The sequence below is a fragment of the Carassius gibelio genome, chromosome B21 (genome assembly GCF_023724105.1).
Source record: "Carassius gibelio isolate Cgi1373 ecotype wild population from Czech Republic chromosome B21, carGib1.2-hapl.c, whole genome shotgun sequence".
Taxonomy (NCBI): Eukaryota; Metazoa; Chordata; class Actinopteri; order Cypriniformes; family Cyprinidae; genus Carassius; species Carassius gibelio.
Window position 1 is genome coordinate 28,925,673 of NC_068416.1, and position 22,792 is coordinate 28,948,464.

Genomic DNA, 22,792 nt, shown 5'->3' on the forward strand with positions numbered 1-22,792 from the left:
TAAAACGATGTACTATATTTTGGTGGATGTGTACTTTTAACACATCAGTCCAAACACAAAAGATTATATTAAGAGCATATTACAGTTGTTCATCAGTAATAATGAATGATAATGAAAAAGACTCTTTAAGTGTCTGAGTTCATCTGCATCTAGTGTGGGTTTGAGGGAAGAGAAATCTCATACTGGACTTACCTGGATCACACATTGGGCAACACTCTCCATTAATTTCATATTCTGCATTATTACATGCTGCCATACAAAGCACAATGTTCATGAAGAGGACAAGAAGCATTTTGATAGATTATAGAATATAGACATATCTGGGAACTAAAAAATCATCTGCAGGGGTGAGAAAGAGATTTGTGTTAGATGGCTTTCAGTAAAATAGACAGAAATAAATTGTGCCAGACACTTTTAAATCCATTTTACTAGAATGTATGGGTACATTGACAGATTATTTTATACATTAAAGCAGCAGCAGGAGACTCAACCCCTTAAAACAAGAGGAATGACCATTTACAAAATGCCTTTAATTCATATTATATAACATATTTAGGAAAGAAGCATTCATTTTTTAATTAACATTTGAAGATGCTGAATAACTCCATTCACTAGATTTGATCAAAAGACTAAACTACTCTAAATATAGTTCATATATAATCAAGTTAATTATAAGAGGAACACAAAGGGGATGTTTATATAAATACCAGATGAATCACACAGCAATCTGACATGTGTTTGCAGGTAAAACTCCCAGATCTAGAACCAAACAGAAAAGAGGGAGAGTGAATACTGTAAAGATTTAAATCACAAATAACTATAAAAACAGAAAATGTTCAACATTTACACTTCATGACCACAGCTATATCACCGTCTAGCCCAAGACTGGTTTCCCACTGAAGCTAAGCAGGGCTAAGACTGGTCAGTATCTGGATGGGAGATCTCTTGGGAAAACTAGGTCTCTGCTGGAAGAGGTGCTAGTGAGGCCAGCAGGAGGCGCTCACCCTGTGGTCTGTGTGGGTCCTAGCGCCCCAGTGTAGTGATGGGGACACTATACTGTCAACCAACCCCTTCCTTCAGATGAGATGTTAAACCGAGAACCTGACTCTCTGTGGTCAGTAAAATTCCCATGGCACTTCTTGTAAAGAGTAGGGGTTGCCCCTTTGTCAATCATGACCTCATAAAAATCCCTAACCACCTGATTGGCTCTGTCTCTCTCTCCTCTCCATCTGTAACTTGTCTATAGCTGCCGTCACATCATCCAAGTGGATGCTGCACACTGGTGGTGGTTTAGGAGAGACCCCCCCCCCCCACATGATTGTAAAGCGCTTTGGGTGTACAATTATACACAAAGCACTATATAAATGCATCATTCATTCATCATGCATCATGTTTACCTATGCTTTAGCCAATCAGGAAAACATGAAGTAAAGACATTTCTTACTGATTTCTGTTAGAGTATAACTGCTGATGTACAAACTCGATTCCAAAAAAAATTGGGACACTGTACAAATTATTAATAAAAACTGTATTCAACGATGTGGAAGTTTCAAATGTCAATATTTTATTCAGAATGCAACATAGATAACATATCAAATGTTTAAACTGAGAAAATTTATCTTTTTAAGGCAAAATTTCATGGCATCAACACATTTCAAAAAAGTTGGGACAAGGCCATGTTTACCACTGTGTGGCATCTCCTCTTCTTTTCTAACAGTCTACAAACGTCTGGGGACTGAGGAGACAAGCTGCTCAAGTTTAGGAACAGTAATGTTGTCCCATTCTTGTCTAATACAGGCTTCTAGTTGCTCAACTGTCTTAGGTATTCTTTGTCACATCTTCCTCTTTATTGATTCGTCTGACCACAGAACAGTTTCCACTTTGTCACAGTCAATTTTAAATGAGCCTTGGCCCAGAGAAAACACCTGCGCTTCTGGATCATGTTTAGATATGGCTTCTTCTTTGACCTATAGAGTTTTAGCTGGTAAAGGAGAAAGGCACGGTGTATTGTGTTCACCGACAATGTTTTCTGGAAGTATTCCTGAGCCCATGTTGTGATTTCCATTACAGTATCATTCCTGTATGTGATGCAGTGCCGTCTAAGAGCTGAAGATCACTGCATCCAGTATGGTTTTGACCCTTGACCCTTACACACAGAGATTGTTCCAGATTCTCTGAATCTTTGTATGATATTATGCACTGTAGATGATGATAAACTCTTTGCAGTTTTGCTCCACTATTTTTTCCTACAGCATTGGGGGAATTGGTGATCCTCTGCCCATCTTGACTTCTGAGAGACACTGTCACTCTGAGAGGATCTTTTTATACCCAATCATGTTCACAATTGACCTAATAAGTGTCAAATTGGTCCTCGAGCTGTTCTTTATATGTACATTTAACTTTTCCGGCCTCTTATTGCTACCTGTCCCAACTTTTTTGGAATGAGTAGCTCTCATGAAATCCAAAATGAATCAATATTTGGAATGGCATTTCAAAATGTCTCACTTTCAACATTTGAAATGTTATCTATACTCTATTGTGAATAAAATAAAAGTTTAAGATTTGTAAATTATTCCATTCCTTTTTTACTCACAGTTTAAACAGTGTCCCAAGTTTTTTGGAATCAGGTTTGAATTTGATGTGTGGGGAGAGCAGCCTACAAACTCCTTGCTGAGTATTGAATATAGTTTAACACAAGTATTTTCTACCTTCCACATCACCCTGGAATATAAACAAGACTTTTATGTAAATGGTTTCGGTTATAATTACTTTATCATTTTACAACAGGGAAACAAAAAAAAACGAGGAAGTTTACACATGACTACATGTGACAACGACAACATCAGATGTAATGGTCAGGGAATTAACAGACAGCTAATCATATGAACGATAAGCTGTCATTCTGTTCTTTTGGTATTCATCTTTTGTGAGTCACTTTGAATAAAAGCCCCAGCTAAATGAATAAATGTTAATGTAAATGAAAGAGCAGGGGAATTAATTAATTCTAATCATGGCCACTCTAGTCAATGCTTGTGTTTATCCCCGCTTCGCTGCTCTCCACACTGCATCTGTAAAGATAAACCTCCTTTGATTAAATATAATGGCTACTGTAGCCAAAATCCATCCAAATCCCATCAAAATGCATTGGCATGCCTTATCATGAAAGGAAAAAATTACGTTTAAATTGCACAACATCAGTTAATGTAAATGCTATCATATTGCAATGCTTTATCAACATTTACAAAATATTGCCAAAGTTTAACACAATGGAAATGTGCCTATTGAAGCAGCAGGAGATGACACGAACATTACAGAAACTTCAGAAAATGTGCCCGATGCTTTCGTAACTAAAAATGTGCTGGTATTCAGTACTGTGATATATCACGATAATGAACATGCACAATATTGTTATCATGGGCACTTCAATTATTTATTACAAATTATACAGAATTCTGAATGCCTTTTAGGAATACTTTTCCCATCAGCTGGTCAAAAGATGTGGACTCTGATGTAAACAAGCACAGATGAGAAGTGCATGGTGGAGTGCATGAGAGATGCTCTGAAGGAAAGCCAAGTGCACTTTCACTGTCTGACAGCAGATGGCACTGAACAGAAGAAATGCAGCAGTTACCCTTGAAACTAGAGTTGCTGCAGTGAGGAAAATTTCCCACCGGTTAATCAATGTGTGACAACACCGGTAATACCTCTCCTAACAATCCCCATATCTGCTGATTGGCTTCATCACTCTGTCTCCTCTTCACCAGTAAGCTGGTGTGTGGAGAGCATTCTCATACAATATGGCTGGATGGATGCTGCACACTGGTGTTGGATGAGGAGATACCCCTGACAATGTAAAGTGCTTTAAGTGCTTAGAAAAGCACTATATAAATGTAAGGGATTATTATTATTATTATTATTATAGAGTTGTTTTATACACATAACTCCCTCACTTTAACAAAACACAGATTTCATTTCCCCAAAAGAACTGGAACAACAATGTCCTCTTCTAATTTTTTTTCTGTGGTTTCTGAACTTTGTTCCTCTAATAACCAAACAAAACTAGAAACTAAAACTTTTTCTCTTGCAAGTACAATTGTGTAAAAATGTACATCTTACAAAGGTTCTTGTAAATGGTAAATGGACTGCATTTATATAGCGCTTTCAACAGACCACATGGCCATCCAAAGCGCTTTAGAACTTGCCTCACATTCACCCATTCACACACTCATTCACACACCGACTGCGGTGTCTGCCATACAAGGCACCATCCAGCTCGTCGGGAGCAGCTGGGGTTAGGTGTCTTGCTCAAGGACAAGGATTAAGCAAAGTGTCTTCTCATAGGATAAAAACACGTGGTCTCATTAATAATTTAATAGACACTGATGCCTCATCAATGTACTATCATCCTTTTGCCATGTCACAAATTGTGAACTCAACACAATGTAAATTTCAAACAGAGCTGCATGAGCTCTTATAGCAGGGTTCAGAGAGCAACGCAAGGAAAAGAATGGATGAGGAATACAGAATGAAGTTGTATTGTGTCTTGATGGGTGTAAACAACCAAATGCATTCAAAATGATTTATACACTGTTGTTTATAGGCTAGGTGAATGTAAAGAGTTAAGAAACAAAACTTGTGTTTAACCGTTAAGGTTAGAGACCGCAATCTAAATAAACCATACAATGAAGCCCAACCAGTGCTATTTTAAAGTTAAATAGATCATTTTGTTTCTGTGGTATTTCTGTACCTGAATATTACGGTTATATCTACCTAAAAACGTTGAGTTGAGTGGGTCAACCCTGCAGAGAGCCTGGCTTGTAGAAACTCCAGAACTGTACCAACTGGGCAGTTAGCTGGGTCAAGCTGATGGTCAAGGCACGGAGGCAACGCCGCATGACCTTCATAGTTCGAAGTTGATTGCCCCTCGGGGAGAATCCTTTGGTCTTGAGCCACCACTGTAGGGGTCTCATGTACAGCACGCCAAAAGGTATCACGTTGGATGCAGCTGCCATCAGACCCAACAATCTCTGAAATTGTTTGACAGTGAGTGACTGGCCTTTTTTGACTCTCTTGACTGAGATGAGGATCGACTTGATAGGAGCAGGGGATAGACGTGCCTGCATCGCGTTCGAATCCCATACTACTGACGGAGAAAGTAGACTCTTCTTGGCATTCAGTCTCAAACCCAGCTCCCCCATATGTGCGAGAACGACATCTCGATCTGCTCTGACTGAGCTAAAATCAACCAATCATCGATATAATTGAGAATGTGGATGCCCTCCATGCACAGAGGAACCAGAACTGCATTTCTTTCCACATTTCGTAAATGTGCGGGGTGAGAATGCAAGGCAGAAGGGAAGTACTCGATATTGGTAAGCTTCACCCCGAAAGCGAACCTCAGAAACTTCCTGTGTTGTGCAAGGATGGATATGTGGAAGTATGCATCTCTGAGATCTATTGTGCAAACCAGTCCTCAAATATAATTTGAGCTACATCATGCATGATCGTGCATTTTGAACTTCAGTTTCATAACTGATCGATTTAAGACCCACAGATCTATGATCGGACGCAACCCCCCATCCTTCTTAGGAACTATGAAATACCGGCTGTAGAACCCGTACTCCCTGTCTTGAGGAGGGACCACCTCAATGGCGTCCTCCCCTAATAATGTTTTCACTTCTTGTTCCATAACCAGAGCCTGCTCGGGGCCGACTTACATCGAAGTAACCCCACTGAATCTCGGCAGTGAAGAGCCAAACTGAATACGGTAGCTTTTTTTTTTTACTTTGCGCAGGACCCATTGAGATACATTTGGCAGTAGTTTCCTCGCTGCTAAATAATCTACTAAGGGAATCAGTCTCTCAAGACTGACCTCTGGTGTAAGAGTCCCCCGAAGGGGCGGCGAGCATCTCAGCTCCGCTACACACGCGGGCGGAAAATACTGAGGACATCGCTCGCTGGAGGCCGCTGCACCCTGGAACTCTGGCAGGGTTGGCAGACCGGCCCTCAGAGGGCACTGAGTTGTTTGCATTCCATTTCACGGTCACTATGATTGTTCATTGTCCATTTGGTCTCCAAATTCTCCAATTTCCTTTCCAAAGCCGTGAGCTTCTTCATGATGCTATTCATATTGCGGTTAAAAAAGTCTCAATCTCACCACTCTGCCCACTGCTTCGATCATGACTGGCAGCCTTATGAGTCTTTGGACAGCTGTTCCCGTCTAATCCAATCAGCAGAAGACCTGTTATCATGGTTCCAAATAGGTAGATGTCTTCAATGTCTTCCACGGAAAGAGCCACCACACACCCGCCAATTCGCCCATGCGTCCATCGTGTAGCTAGCTGCGAATGTTCCGGCAGGGCAGTCAGGTTCCCCCAAACCCAAGCTTCTCATCGAGAAGATGGTGTCAATTGCGTTGAGAGACCAATTAATCAAATCCATATTCCAGTTTAGGAGAGCAGTACAGAGAAAGTCTCACAAAGTAGATGAGACAAGAGACACAGGCGAAGCAGGGAAGTCAGGGAGGAGAGAAAAGAAATGCGACTGCCTCCGTTGAGAGCTGAAGAAGATTATGATATTCAGAGTCGCTCATGCTAGACGCGTTCCCAGTAGCGCTTCGACACAGCTCGAGTTACTGAAAAGAGGAACTATTGACTCTCTCTTTTCTAGCATTTTAAATACAGTTGCTCCTTTACGCTTAAGGAAGGTAAAGCAGTATGACACCATGGTATAATGATCATACTCGCACCCTAAAGAGAGCAGCCCGAAAAATGGAGCGCAGCTGGAGGTAAATAAAACTAGAGGTATTTCGTATTGCTTGGCAGGAAAGTAACCTATCCTACAGAAAACCATTAAAAACTAGATCTGCTAGATATGCTAGATCGGATTACTTTTCTTCTCTTTTAGAAAAAACAAACAAACATAACCCCAGGTATTTATTCAATACAGTGGCTAAATTAACGAAAAATAAAGCCTCAACAAGTGTTGACATTTCCCAACATCAAAGCAGTAATGACTTTATGAACTACTTTACTTCTAAAATCGATACTATTAGAGATAAAATTGCAACCATTCAGCCGTCAGCTACAGTATCACATCAGACAGTGCACTATAGACCCCCTGAGGAACAGTTCCACTCATTCTCTACTATAGGAGAGGAAGAATTGTATAAACTTGTTAAATCATCTAAACCAACAACATGTATGTTAGACCCTATACCATCTAAGCTCTTAAAAGAGGTCCTTCCAGAAGTCATAGGTCCTCTTCTGACTATTATTAATTCCTCATTGTCATTAGGATATGTCCCCAAAACCTTCAAACTGGCTGTTATTAAGCCTCTCATAAAAAAACCACAACTTGACCCCAAAGAACTAGTTAATTATAGACTGAGTAATTTCTTACTGCTAAATTCTGAAAAAACAGAGGTGTTAATTAGGTCCTAAAAACTCTGCTTGTAATAACCTAGAACACTGTCTAAGACTTGATGGTTGCTCTGTCAATTCTTCGTCATCAGTTAGGAACCTAGGTGTGCTATTTGATCACAATCTTTCCTTAGAAAGCCACGTTTCTAGCATTTGTAAAACTGCATTTTTCCATCTCAAAAATATATCTAAATGAAGGCCTATGCTCTCAATGTCAAATGCAGAAATGTTAATCCATGCATCAAGGTTAGATTATTGTAATGCTTTATTGGGTGGTTGTTCTGCACGCTTAGTAAATGTGGCGAGTGGGGCGGGGCCGAGAGGCGTGGGAACGAGAAGGAATCCGGAGGGGCAGGGAACGGGGGACTCCTGCCGGCTGCCCAAAACCGGAGGAGCCGTCGCCGTCCATCGGGCGGCGGAGGAGTGTCGCGCCGTCCGCCGAGGGCCGTCCAGTGCCACCGCCAGGCACCGCGGAGGAGATCGCCCAGCCGGTGGAGGGCCGAGCAGCAGTGCGTCTGGGAACCGGATTTTTTTTTTTTTTTTTTTTTTCCTCTCTCCCCTCTCTCGTCCCTGTCGCTCCTCCTTCCATCTCCTTTTCTCTCGCCTCGTCTGTCCTACCCCCAGGTTCCTGCAGGTCCCCGTGAGCGGTCCCCCCCGGAGGGAAGGGGGGGAGTAGAGCGCAGTCTCGAGGGTACCCCCCGGCCTCCGAGGGGCGATGGGGGTATGTGGCGAGTGGGGCGGGGCCGAGAGGCGTGGGAACGAGGAGTGAGGCCAGGTGTAGTGATTGGAGATGAGCTACACCTGCGCCCCACCGCCAGTATCGAGTCCCATGTAGGAGATGGAAGGATATAAAACTGGAGTGACGACCGTAAAGGACGAGACAGGACCAGGTCTGGGACATTAGTTTATGTTTGCTTTTTATTTGTGCGCGTCAGTCGCCGTGAGGGGCTGACGCGCTGTTTTGTTTATTTTTGAATTATTAAAATGTTTTTGATTGTGCGCCGGTTCCCGCCTCCTTCTTCCGGATGATTAGGAAGTTTGCATATCATTACAGTAAACAAACTACAGCTAGTCCAAAATGCAGCAGCAAGAGTTCTTACTAGAACCAGGAAGTATGACCATATTAGCCCGGTCCTGTCAACACTGCACTGGCTCCCTATCAAACATCGTATAGATTTTAAAATATTGCTTATTACTTATAAAGCCCTGACTGGGTTAGCACCTCAGTATTTAAATTAGGGCTGTGAAAATGGCTGAAAAACTAAATTAATTTTTTTTAACATATTATTAAAATTCGAATTATATTTGAATTTAAAATCGTAATTTCAGTTAGGGTGAAGGGAAGCTTTTGTCTTCTTCTCTGATGCCAAAGAGGGCACATCAAGCTAAATATTACTAATGCACGTTTAATAAAAGCATTAGAATGGAATACAACGTTTTTGCATATGAATGTGGATTTTTATTTTTAATTCGACTAATATTCAAAATTTTTGAAGCCCTAATTTGAATGAGCTCTTGATACATTAAAATCCTCCATGCCTGCTGCATTCTCAAAACTCAGGCAATTTGATAATACCTAGAATATCAAAATCAACTGCGGGCGGCAGATCCTTTTCCTATTTGATGGTTGATGGTGGATCAGCACCTAGAAAGGACCTCTACTGCCCTGAAAGACAGCGGAGACCAGGACAACTAGAGCCCCAGATACAGATACAGAGCGATATCATTGACTTGATTGCAAATAAATGCACAGACACTATTTAAACTGAACAGAGATGACATCACTGAATTCAATGATGAACTGCCTTTAACTATCATTCTGCATTATTGACACACTGTTTTCCAAATGAATGTTGTTCAGTTGCTTTGACGCAATCTTTTGTTTAAAGCACTATATAAATAAAGGTGACTTGACTTGACTTAACATCTTACCTTATCTCACTACTTCTGGGAACTACACGCTAAATTCAGTTATGTTAATGACTTTTAGTGTTAATGGTGTAAATCACATGCTCTGATCAGGGAGCAGGAGTCATTTTTCTTCACTATATATTCACATACTGATTATGCATTGGAGAATGTTTCTGAAATAAACTAAATGTTTACATACTGTTAAAGTAAAAGTCATACATATAACAAGTCAAACATATAAACAACTTAAGGTACATTATACAATGTCCTCATTATGAAATTAAAGTATAACAAATGTAGGATAAATGTGACCCTCTGTGACTAAAGTCTCAAAATTAAAGTTAAGCATTAAAGTTTGATTTCAACCATTATTATTATCATATTACCATAGGATTTCAATCTTTGAAATGATCTTACTCAGTCGGTAATAAAGATATCAATGTCATATTTTTAAAGAATGTTCTTTACCTTATGATGGGTGATTTTATTTAGAAAAGAGTAAATCACCCAAAATTGACTTTAGCTGGGTTTTCACAGACAGGGTCACATTATACATAAGTTTTTATATATAAGCCTAGATTTTTACTATTACTCCACTACATTTCCTAATTAAAATGTATATTTGCTCTGACACATTTCCCCGAAGCATATTCATTACTTACTACAAAACAGTCATAAGAACACAGATTTTTTTTGTTTGAGGAATCAGTGGTCTGCAGGGGTCTGTAAGACATATAACAACACCTTCGTTCATGCAAACAATTGGGGTTTTAACCACAGATGATACATTTTTGCTCAAGTCTTGGTTCTGTGATCAGGGGTGTATTAAGGTGTGAGCCTTCCCCCCAATGGTTGCTTTACTTGAGATATGTATTTAGAGCCATACATGGTTTACATGCAGATAGTAAGGTGAACTGCATACATACACACACACACACACACAAACACACACGCACAAGTCATAGGCTATTAGAATTTTCATAGTCAGTTATATAATATTTAAGTTATTTCTATATTTTTGTTGTAGCGTGTCAGTAGGAAATGTCAGTTAACCAAACTTTAATTTTGCCAAGCAGTGAAGGCCAGTTGTTATTAACCACCTCTACTGGACTGCAGTTTCCGCTCCTAACGGAGGTGCAGATGTGATGGAGGCCAAGTGGAAAAGCTGGGTAGGAGGTGAATGTAAATAGATGTATTTATTTAAATCTATTTATATAACGTGCTTGGCGGGTGACTCAGGGATTCCATGTGGGCACCACGTTGGTGATCACTGCTCTGGGGGTTCGCCCCCGTAGGAAAATTTTGTTCATTTTCAATTTAAACACATGAATGCATGTGCATTTTAAGAGCAGAATCAAGTGCTCTTGTAGTAATTTATTTATTTGTTGCACTGATGTGATTTTTTTTATTAGTTTTTATTTTAATATAGTTTTCAAATTTCTTATAATTTCAGTTTAGTTTCAGTTAGTTTCATAAATGGTTTTGTTAATTTAAGTTTAGTTTTTATTGTGTGAACAAATTTCTATTTCGTTTTTTATATAGTTTCAGTTTCAGTTTAAGTAAATAAAGTTTAACAGAGTTAATGGAACACTTCCAGTGTAGACTGAAGCAAGACATTTGCACAGTTTACAGTTAAAGAGCCACACAGATGGGAAATCAAAAATGACCTGTATTACAGTGTGTGATGTAGCTGTCCATCTGTGTAAACAATGTGCAAATAATTAAACCAAAAAGTACACGATTTATAAAGTTATTGGTTTCTAAAGTAAGGAGTCGACTCTGAATCACTGAAACGAGTCGTTATAGATTTCAAATCTTTTGCCCATCTCTATGTACGTCACTAGAACACTTTGCATAATAATCTCCGCCTACCGTCTTGAGAGAAACTGACCTCTGACCTGCCTCCCCCCCCCCCCCACACACAGACGCTCTGGTTGGTGTGAGAGCATCATGTCGAGGAGACAGTGTGTTTTTAATTGTAAAGGCAAGTTTGTTTTATTTTCACAGCCAAAGAATGAAGATCAGAAGAACCAATGGCTAAAATTCATTTTCACCACAATACCAGAGCAGTACAACAAATCCCTTTTGTTCGGTTCACAACATTTCACTGATGACTGCTTTTCTAATCTCGGTGAGTACAGCGGGATTTTCAAAGCATTTGGCCATAAAAGTGGGTTCATTACCAACTCTATTTAGACCAACGAGCATCTCCGAATCACAACGTGAAGTATGATTATGAAGTTACGTGTTTGTTTTCTCCCAAGCGTCTTATCAGTATGTGTGCTGTCTGCAGCCTGTCTGCGCTGATCTTCATGTACAAACACGTCATTAAAATGAAGTGTAACTCCATGAATACTCAACGAAGAGACATGAGAGAGATATCTATAGAAAGCTTGACATGTCTACTTTAAAACTAAACAAGTGCTGCTAACAGATATTCTGTGATAAAGTAATCCATAAGAAAACAACGTGATGTCCGTTTTTCACGTCTCCGTTCATTATATCTAATGTGACCACGCCCCCGCGCTGAACGCGCTATTCAGATTCAAACTGAAGCCCGCGGCTTGAATACGGAACAACCAATCAAAACTGACTATGTTAGTTGACCAATCAGAACACAGTATGCTACCGAAAGGTGGGATTTAAGGAAACTGAATCTTTTGAACAGCTTCGTGTGAACCGTTTGGGGATCTCTTTGGGGACCGTTTGGGGATAACGTTTGTGTAAACCTCTTAATGAAAGAAATGAAATAATAAAATAAACCTTTATAATTGAACAAAAACTAAAGAGAAAAGCACTTCTCCTTTGCAGAGATAATCCATCCACCTCACAGGTGTGGCTGATTAGACAGCATTATTATTATTGCACAGGTGTGCAGATCTTTTGAGTTCAGCTCATGAAAAATGGGGACAAAAACAAAAGAGTTGCGTTTATAATTTTGTTCAGTGTATTTTGGTTTATAAACTATCCTTTCATCAGTCACGTTTCCACTCAGCTAAGGTACCCACCATTATTATTCACAGTTTAGTAGTAAAACTTTAGCTGTGGGCATGATTCGCTTGCGTAAGTGTTTTTGTATTTTATGTCATTATTATAAGAAGTGATTGGAGCACTATATTGCTTTAAAAACTGCGAGGGCAGAGCATATACACAAACTCACAGAAAATAACCAAAACAATCCAAGGTTTTTATTTAGCACAGTGGCTAAATTAACAAATTACCAGACGCCACCTGATTCAAATATTCCACCAACGTTAAATAGTAATGACTTTATGAATTTCTTCACTGATAAAATAGATAACATTAGAAATACAATAGTGAATGTAGATTCTACAGCATCTAATACTTTAGTTTCATCCATCGCACCCAAAGATAAACTGCAGTGCTTTATAAATATAGGACAGGAAGAGCTAAATAAACTTATCACTGTATCTAAACCAACAACATGTTTATTAGATCCTCCAACACAATATTAAATACCATATGACCTGCTCTTTAAATATAATGTCTACTGCAGCTAAACTCTGTCGAAATCCTATCAAAATCCGTTGGCATGACTTATCGCGAGTGAAAAAAAAGTTTTAGTTGCATAACATTGGTTAATGCAAATGCTATCATATCGCAATCATTTTTCAAATGTATTTACGAAATATATCCGAAGTTTTGCGCAAATCTGTAATGGAAATGTGCCTATTGCAGCTGCATCAGATGACACTAACATTACAAAAACTACAGAAAATGAACCCGATGCTATCGTAAAAGTGTGCTGGTATTCAGTACTGCTATATATCAGGATAATGAACATGTACGATATTGTTATCATGGGCACTTCAATATACACATTGTGGGATTACAAATTTAGAAAATGTTAAATCTAGGTTCCAATATAATAGTAGACTTTTTGGGGTAATAAAGTTGACATCCAAGAAGCTCAAATCAGGAAAATCAAGTGTCTGAGACATTAACCTTTTGTCTTTGTGTTCTTCCTTGAAGCTCAAGGCACAGCTGTGCATTTTGTCTCTATGATAATGTGAAGGTATCCGTGATACTGTCAGGCACCTGTGTGTTTAAATGACACTGTTATGCTGATAAGATCAAGGCTGGGAAGATGCCAGTGTCTGGTACTTTCCTGATTGCATTTGCATGCTTTGTTAAAATGTTCTCCACCTCTACTGTATGGATCCCTCCCACTTGAATGTATATAATCTACAATGTCTTAAGGACAAATTAGACTATTGATGACTGCAGCGCCACGCAGAGCGTTCTCAATAAAGAATCCTGCTGAAGATTACCCAAGAGTCTCCTGGTCTTCGTTTCTGAGTTCCCAACACATAATTATTTATTACAAATTAAACTAAACTGTGAATGCATTTTAAAGAATACATTTCCCATCAACTGGTCACAATGTACAATAGCGCTGTATATTGCATCAAAGTGGTAGACTCTACCTGGATGTAATCAAGCACGGATGAGAAGCACATGGCACAACTTGTGAAGGAGACTAACATATACTGCTCAAAAAAATAAAGGGAACATTTATATATTAAAGTATTTAATTATTTAGATTATTTCATTTATTCAGATATAGGATGTGTTGCTTATAATAAATGTTGATAAAACATAAGCAGATGCTGGGAGGGGAAAATCACAGTATACTCAGTACAAAAAACTAGACTACACATCTGCACTTAACAAGAATACAAAATAATAAACAGTATCTATTTTTCCAACTAATAACTCCCCCACTTTCCACAGATCTAACTTCCCCCACAGAACCGGATCAACAACTTCCTCTTCTACTTTTTATTTTAATCCAGCATTTCTGCTTAAAGAACTAAAATGACCTTTCAGATTTATTTAATTATAAAAATCTTTATAATCCAAGGGCGTATAGAATTTAGTAAGAGGCTAGGGACATGTCCCTACCAAATCCAGTGAATACTAAATTGTCTCTATCAATTAAGTCTTTAAACATTTAACAATTAACATTTAAATCAATGTTTAAATCATTTTCAAAGTTTATAAATTCCTTGTTTTACTTTTGTGATTATTTTTTTCATGATTATTTTACTTTCTTATATGTAAAGCACATTACCATTGTGTTTGAAATTTGCTATATAAATAAACTTGTCTAGCAATAATTTTGATCAAATTAAATATATTTTTAATTATAACTGTTGTTGTAATTTTGTCCGCATCTGAAATAAGACAAACCATTGATATTACCCGAGAAGTAAAAAGAAATTCTTGGAGATACACCAAATGTTTGTCAACTGACATTATTCAGCCGAAAAAAAGAAAGAAAAAAAAGCTCACAAAATTTTTGGTGACACGATCAAATCGCACTCAGTGTAGAGTGAGAGGTTCGCACTCAGGAAACATGGGCAGTTTGTGCAAACATTCAACACTGTCTGAGAACCGACAGCGAGAGTCTGTTTAGCACTTCATCTTGTGTTTGATGAGAAGAGAAAAGTATGGGTGTTAGGTGTTTGTGGTTTCTGCACCAATTTGCCCTCTGCTTCATAAACACATAAGAACGCGCTACAACAAGACCTTTGGGTAACTAGTTCGGCTCTCTAACCATTAGGTCACATCCGCCCAAACCTTTACCAGGTCACAAACTGTGACATCAACACAATGTACTGTAGAATAGATTTTAAACCCGGAAGATAAAAATGGCACAATTTTTTTTTTTAAATTAACCAGTTTTATCCAACAGTTAAAATTCCTGGAAGCTAAAATTGTCTCTAATATACAACACAAACACCTCTGCTAAAATCTCAAAACATGTAGTCTGGGGTTTCTTGACCCTTTAACTCCTTAACTGTCACCCCCCATTTTTTAAATAGGCATTAAAGTGCACTATCCAGACTAAAATTGCTGTAATTTATGAACACTTTGGAATATAAACATAAGGTTGGTCTCTTTTTAAAGAAGAAAATTAGCAGATTGCAAAGTGCAAATTAGCAAAGTGGAATTTTTTCAAAAAATTGAAGTATCAAAAAGTTATCGAAGTTTAAATATACTGTAAATAATATGCGCTATATTAATTTTATTTTATTTATTATAAATATTTTACATAACAGTTTTTACTCTAAAATTGGTATAAAATTAAAGCCTTGTGTCTAAATAAGTTATGTTATAAATTTGAAGTTGATATGTAAAAAATTGAGGTTCCTGTGAGATTTTATTTAGGGCGTCATACCACACACAGCCACTTGGAGTCATCAAAACTATTTTGAAATTTGCTTAATGAATTTTTCTCTAGATTTCTCTGTGAATTTTACTTATATCTCAAAATATGACCAAATATGAAATCCTGAGACCCAGACTGTTCCAATGATATGTTTGTTGCCAATATTATAAAAAGTTTTGGCTCTAGAAGACCGTAAAGCACAGAATCCAGTCATGACAAGGAATTTACAGTAGCTAGCTACTCTGCAAATGTCACATAAAATATGCGATTTGATGGACTGATGAATAAATAAACAAAGCTGTACAATAATGACAAAATAAGTCAATCTTTCGTTCATTATCTGGCTCGGCTCGGTGTTCTCTCTTCACATCAGTTCAGTCAGTGTACTGTTTGAGTAAATTAATTACTCCGGGATATTGGTTTATTTGAACTCAGAGGGAGTGTCAGCCATGGACATGGACTACTTTGATGATGTTTTTCTTACCTTTCTGGACATGGACAGTATACAGTACACACAGGAGGGACTGAAAGCTCTCGAACTAAATCTAAAATATCTTAAACTGTGTTCTGAAGATAAATGGAGATCTCACGGGTTTGGAACGACATGAGGGTGAGTTATTAATGACAATTTAGATTTCTATGAACTAACCCTTGAAGCTCGGCTGTGTCCAGTTCCATCAGAATTCTCTTCTACTTGAGCTAGTATACAGGTGCTGGTCATATAATTAGAATATCATCAAAAAGTTGATTTATTTCACTAATTCTATTCAAAATGTGAAACGTGTATATTATATTCATTCATTACACACAGACTGATATATTTCAAATGTTTATTTCTTTTAATTCTGATGATTATAACTGACAACTAAGGAAAATCCCAAATTCAGTATCTCAGAAAATTAGAATATTCTGAAAATGTTGATAATATTGAAACAAACCCCATTCAAAAATGTGGGGGAGATTCATAAAGAGTGGACTGCAGCTGGAGTCAGTGCTTCAAGAACCACTACACACAGACGTATGTAAGACATGGGTTTCAGCTTCGCATTCCTTGTGTCAAGCCACTCTTGAACAACAGACAGCGTCAGAAGCGTCTCGCTTCAGAAAGGACTGGACTGCTGCTGAGTGCTCCACAGTTATGTTCTCTGATGAAAGTCAATGTTGCATTTCCTTTGGAAGAGAGGAGAGAAACACAATCCACGTCGCTTGAGGTCCAGTGTAAAGTTTCCACAGTCAGTGATGGTTTGGGGTGCCATGTCATCTGCTGGTGTTGATCCACTGTGTTTCCGAGGTCAAAGGTCAACACAGCCGTATACCAGGAAGTTTTAGAGCACTTCATGCTTCCTGCTGATGACCAACTTTATGGAGATGCAGATTTCATTTTCCAACAGGACTTGGCACCAGCACACACAGTGCAGATCCAAAAGTCTAATCTCATAATTGTTACCATGAATTTGCATTAGTTCATACCCAGCTGGTCACATTCGTTAGCCAACAAAGTTGCAAATTTAAAGTCTGTGACTATAGAGAGCAAATTGCATGCCACTCATGCAGCCAACAGAAACACAAATTAGAAATGCTACTATGATTAGGTAATAATTAGGGCTGTGCGATTAATCGAAATAGTCATAAAATCACGATTACAGCGCGAGCGATTTCTAAATCGCTTTACAGGCCCTGACCTACCGCAGTGTGCTATCCGAAACAATCAGAATACAGCAAGCCTAAAGGGAGCACAAGAAAAGAACAGACTTGGCATATGCCTACATAACTCCAGGTTCACACGCTCCGTCTGTGAGGAGTATTTTTTCAGAGCCCATATTAACAGATCATGAGCGTTCGCACTGCATGCGGTAAAAGACACAAAAGATGTGAACAGAAAGAAATAGAAATGTGCGAAAATAATTAATATCTAGCACATGAGCATAGAGAGAGTTGTGAGTGCACAAAATGAAGTTTGAGCAGAGGAAACACGTTTTAAGTGCGCACACTCTCTCCAGGCGAAAACAGCATGTATCGGAGCATGCGTGTCTGGTTAGTGACAGAGCAAAGGAAATCTGCATGCGAGTGGAGAAATTCATGCTCACGCATTATTTTAATGTGCTCTTGCGTTACAATAATGCACTCTCGCTCCTGCATCGCATACACATACTGTATACGCACTAGAGGTCGACCGATATATCGCTCGGCCGATATATCGGGCCGATATTTGTCATTGTTTAATATATCGGCATCGGCCGATATCAGTGTTCTGTAGCGCCGATTTAAAGTCAGGCACGTCGGCGGGCAGCCCCGTGTTATTGGTGCGGTGGAAAGTGCTGCTGCAGCCACTGCATGTGAAGCATCCCAAGACAAAACTTTTGGAAGATTCAACAACAGACCTGCGAGATAAAGGTAGTCAGATAATTTCACTCTGTAAATGGTGTGGAGAAGTTGTCAGCTCTTACAAACACTGCAGCGTGATTGAGGGCTCCGTTACTCCGCCGCTCACAGACAGCAGCGTGCTCGGAGAGACAGCTGTCCTGGAGCTGCCCAGAACGGTGAATCACATTTGTTCGGAAGCATGGTTTGATGCAGACAATAACCAGTTTTCCATCCAACTCATTTGTATTTAGGGATGTCAATATTCGATAATTTCCATGATCGATCGTCGTTTAAATTAACGATCAATTAATGCTGCAAAATGCGTCTGCAGCGGTATTATTATTATGTGCAAAAGCCACTTGGAAAAAAAGCCTACTCATCCGAATTAAAGGGGTTTTAGTCTGAATAAATTGCTAGTAGCAGGACTGTAAAATGAATAAATGTGATTATGATCATTTGATAAAATGAAGAGAGCGCACCAAACGTTGGAGATCATTTATCTTTGTTGACTGTTTCTCGTCGAGGAGACCGCAGAATGCGCTTCTTTAAATGGTTTCGTGGTGCTCGTTGTTGTATTTTAAAACGCAATTAACTGCAATGTTTTCAAATGACACTATAGTAGTGGTGCAACGGATCATCATTGATCCGTGATCCGTTCAGATCAATATATTTATGACCCGCGGATTGATTTATGAAAAAAAAAAAAAAGTTGCGCAGGTTTAATCCACACTCAGTAGTCATGGCAAGCGGAGGAACAGAGGAGCTTGAACGCCCCACGCATTTTCGCTTCTCTGTCAGATATAATGATGAAAGAAAGAGGTTAGAGTAAAAAGATTGTGCCAGATCTTTGTGAACAGGAGAAGAAAAAAAGTTGGGTGGACGTCCAGGGGGACGGAGAGCTCTGTGATGAAAACTGCTCACTTCATCACAGCACACTGGGAGATGAGAAGTCCGGCTATTATGTTAGAATCAATCCCGTGCCATGTGCACTTTAAGTTGATTTCATATATTTTAATTTAATAATTTAATGTTAATAAAAAAAAAAGACAATGCTGTAAAAATGTATATTACATAATGCACCGTTCCTGTAAGCTAGCTAATACATTCTTGTTAACAAATTGGACTTGCAATAAATTTAAATTATTTCTTATTAAATTTACATGCATGTTTCTAGGCTATAGCTAAAGAAACACATTTGACTATCAATATTTTAATGTTGACTTTATTTAGATGGCAAAGGCTTTGAAGAAAGCACCAGTGTGGGAGTATTTTACCAGGTAATCACTAGGGAAATCACCAGGGAAAACACAGTGTAATACCTGTGACAAAATAATCAATATCTACAAGTAAAAACACTACAAACACATGGAAAGCACATCCATCCAGAAGTCAGTGAAGAAGCAAAGAAAAAAAGGGACAAGAAAGATCCTTCTCAGCCATCAGTGTCTCAACTTTATGAAGCAAGACAAGGTGGATGGACACCAATCCAAGATTTCTCAAAATTGTTGCATCTATCATTGAAATTACTGCCATTGACAACAAACCAATTTCTGTGATTTCTGTCAGGTGTTGTATTTAAGAGACTTATTTCCCTTATGGAACCCAGGTACAGAAGTAAAAAAGAGAAGTTTTAAAGAACAAAGATTCTAGATGAAACCTACTCCAGGGTTTTGACAAAAATCAGAAGTGAACCATTTATAGCATTCACAAGTGACTGTTGGACTAACTGGGCATTTCATGCTCAATGTCAAGCCTATGATTGGATCACACTCAGCCAGATATGGCGCTTTTCCACTGCATGGTTTGGTATGGTTCACTTTTGGGAGGTTTTCCACTGGGTTCAGTACCTGGTCTTTTTTTTAGTACCACCTCGGTTCAGGTTCCAAGAATCATTGAGGATAATCGTCACTACCTGTGTCACTGAACTTGTGACAAACACAACAGAACCGCTAGATTTAAATCAGCACATCCACTGAAGGATTGAACGCAATGTTTTTGAATGAAAGTCTCAAAATTCTAATGAAACAAATAGAATTGACTCAGAAGAGATGTGAATGAATACATGCACGTCACCTGATCCACAAATGCACATTTTAATCTCTACATGCACAAATTATGATAATTTAGTTTATTTGTATTCACAAATATGTCTCTATTTAATCAAATGCTGCACATTAATGTAGTTCTTAACTCTGCAGACACCGGTTGAAAAGAGTTTGTTTCAGTTTAGTGATGCACATTTGCTAATTTTTTTAAATCATGTACATGTTCACGAATTGCACTGGGCCTTGTTTGTTGGTAGTTGTGTGTGTGTGTGACGTGAAATGCAGTTAACTGCGAAAATAAAGACTCAAAATCCAAATGAACCGAACAAGATCGACTCGAACTAGACATCAATTAATGCATCCGTCACCTGATCCAGAACAGAACATTTTTATTTTCAAACTAATACTTTTGGAGTATATTTAAAGATGGGTAATTTTACTCAAGTAAATTTGGGGGAAACATCTGTATTTTTACTTCGTTCCTGTGGGCAATGCTCCTCTCATTATTTTATCTGAATGATTCGTTCAGTTCCCTGCTGCATGAATTATGAGTACTTTATGGGTCACCATACTTGGCTGTGTGCCACTTTCACTTTCATTTTTTACATTCAGATCTGTACATGTAAAATTACACCATCTCAAAACTAAAATTCTGATAAAAAAGACTGTGTTCAGTGAGTGATTTAACATTTTACCTCATCTTCTGATGCTGGGGATTTCCAAGATATATTCAGTTTCAGTTAACGCCTCTGTGTTTTAGACACATCAGCACTAGTATGTAAAGGAAGTAGTCATTCTTACACATCCTGATTATACATTGGAAGTTTCTGAAATAAACAAAGCAGAAGTAGCGTTAAATAAACGAAATGTCTACAAACTGGTACAGTAAAGGTTGCATTTTAAATTAAACAATCAACAACTTTCTTAAAACGCGGTTAGCAGACTAATAATGAATATATACAGAATATAACGAAAATAAACAACTTAAGCTACATTATACAACATCCTCATTATTAAATAATTAAGTATGAGAAAGGATACAGAATCATAAATATATTTAAGTGAAATATTGCCAATATTAGCAAGATACGCAGCAAAGCTAGCAACACATGAGCTTCACGAGATGAGCTAATAATCATAAAGTTAAACACGAAAACACCAAGCGAAAAAGTGAAACGCCAACGACATTACAGGCAATAGTTTCATCAGTATTCATTACCATCCAGTAATACAAGCATAAAATCAAGAATTAAACTTACTGCTCATCACGGAAGCTCCGACGCTTGTATCAGTAAAAGACCGCCATCGATCTATTATGCCCGCCACGTTATTTCGCGGGTCGCGCATAAACTGCGTATTACGGTATAACGTTACCCGTCAGAGAACTGATCTGAATGCAGTGCTCATGCAGCGAACCCAAGTGCATGGACTCCGAAGTGCGGATGTGAAGTGCGATTGCGTCCCGACGAAGGCTTACGAATTTCGAAAGCGACTTCAAATGCGCCCTTCTTCTTCAATTCCCATATCCCAGAATCACTTGCGCGCATATGACGACGGTTGCAGGTGAGAGTTCTGTGGATGACTTCACATTGATATGTAAGTAAGCTATTGTATTTCCATTCACTCAAATACCTAGCGAACACAACCCACAAACAATAAGACAGCTGCTATATAAGACAATGGTCTTTCTCTTTGTGTTTTTGAAGTGCTGTCATACAAGATATTTCTACAAATGTTTTAACCAAACTTTAGCACTGCAGTATTTTGTATGCATGGCCTGCTGTGTCATATTTTATATTGGTAAGATTACAAAGCTTTATATTTTTTATAAGTGTTTCCATTTTCTCTTGTTTTATTACTATTCTGGAGCGAGTTGGTGGAGTTGCTGGGAAAAACTTAAAAATACATAGTTCATAGTAATTTTTTTTTTTTTTTTTTTTTTTGCTGAAATTCATTGTGCTGTTGTTGTTAACAGACATGGTTTATTTGCTAAGTGTCCTGGGACAGGTGAAGGAGTGCGTAGAGCTGCTCAGGGAGGACATCAAACTCCAGAGAGAGAGAGAGATAAGAGTGCAAGTTTTTTCTTCTTAACAGAATGCTTAACAGATACATTCTTCATAGCCAAAAGATAACAGTAGGGAAAAAATTGGTATATTACAGTTTTTCAATATCTTTTTTTTTTTTTTTTTTTATCATATTGTCAATGGAAAAAACAAATTTCTCTAGTTTATTTTTTTGATTCAAGTTAAAAATGAAATGCATAAGTTGTATACATTTTTCTTATTTAGTGTGTTCATAAATAAACCTGAGTACTTTCTGTACATTTTGTATTTTTGTTTTTCATATTCAAGTGTAAATAAAAGAGAAGTAATCATGTACATTGTTTTTTTTTTTCAATACAGCTTAAACAAAACATTCTTTTATGTGTTTATTTTTTTGTCCTGTAAATATTTTTTCACACATTAAAACAAATTGTTCTATACATACTTTTTACAACCATTTACTGCATAGCTTAGGTTTAACATCAGAAAAACACCATCGGTTTGAGCCCAGCACTGGCTCCATGTGTTCTGGGGTCTTCAGGAGGAGAGTCTCTGGTGAATGGCCAGCAGCTCCTCAGATTCTCGGAGGATAATGTGGTGGACAGTGGAAAGAGGCACATGTCAAACCCTCTGGAGACCATTTTTATGATGTACCACTGGCAGACAGAAGAGAAACACCAGGGTCTGGATTGTGGCACTTCTCATAAGATCCAGCAGCACAGTCAGGGCCTCGCTGCTCAGAACAAAACCATTAAACACCTGTCCAGCACTGACACGTTCAGCTTCATCCCACAGTTGGTCTACAGGGGTCTG

General features: G+C 38.4%; 1 long non-coding RNA gene across 1 annotated transcript; it reads right to left on the reverse strand.

The window, feature by feature from the left end:
• Positions 1–707: 707 nt before the first annotated feature.
• Positions 708–21,438, reverse strand: LOC127986349 (uncharacterized). Its single transcript, XR_008160817.1, has 3 exons — positions 21,197–21,438; positions 20,633–20,764; positions 708–759 (listed from the first exon to the last, which is right to left on the reverse strand). It is a non-coding gene; the product is annotated as an uncharacterized LOC127986349 (long non-coding RNA).
• Positions 21,439–22,792: the final 1,354 nt, after the last annotated feature.